Below are 971 nucleotides of genomic sequence, written 5' to 3' on the forward strand. Positions count from 1 at the left end.
ACGTTCTCTTTAATGATTCTTGTTATTGATAAATTAAATGCTACTGCATTTAACCCCCGTGGACAACTATACATTGTAAATACATGTAATTATGTGGTATTTTCCACTAATCTAAACTGCGTCTGCGCGTTAGATGACGTGGCAAGTAGGGAAAGATTCTCCTGTTAAGCAGATGTGGAATTAAGATATTTACACTGTTAAAGGGAATATTTGGTCAAACTTTAGTTTAAGTAAAACTAAGATTAATTTGTTAGATTCGCCCTGGACATATCATGATGTAATCTAACTGTATTTAGTACTGTAAATAATTAATAGTTGGCAACCAACCATTCTATGAGGGAGGTGGGTCCTGCCGTACACCGGACTTTGAAGCATGGTCGTGGAGAGAGAGGACGTGTTTTCATCTACTCTCTCCTCTAGTTTTCAGGGCTGCCTCACCGGCATTAGCTTTTTTTTTTTCACCCTTCTGGTGACGCTTAGGATTAGCTAGTACTAATTTTCCTCCCTACCCTTGCTAGAGATATAGTAAGTGTCTATATCTATTTACTAAGATTACCTTTGCTTACTCGCCCACGGAGGGTCCCCCCCACTGATCGCTCTGGGGTGTGAAGTAACACGGTCGGGCCTCCCTGGAGTGGTTTGAGAGGGCAATCTTAGCCATAGGTGTGTTGTCCTGGTTTTTTTGTCCCTTGTTTGTTTTTTCTCCTTCTTCCCACTTCCCCCTTTAGGGGTAAGTGGTCACTATGGCGGACGCCACTGCTGCCTCCCCCCCCCTTCAGGGGGGGAGGTAGTCCTGACCGACCCCCGACTGTCTCACGGACGGACTGCCCCCAGACTGAACGGCCCCAGACATGTACCCGCCTTGACATTCATGTACATAATGCCGAGTTTGTATTGATTCATGCGGTTGGTTCCACTCCCCTGTCCAGCCTCAAGCCCTTCATCATCAAGAAGGTGATTGATGGGCGTGC

This window comes from Coenobita brevimanus, chromosome 73 (assembly GCF_032717465.1).
Source record: "Coenobita brevimanus isolate Jiangsu-jjx chromosome 73, ASM3271746v2, whole genome shotgun sequence".
In the NCBI taxonomy this organism is placed as follows: domain Eukaryota; kingdom Metazoa; phylum Arthropoda; class Malacostraca; order Decapoda; family Coenobitidae; genus Coenobita; species Coenobita brevimanus.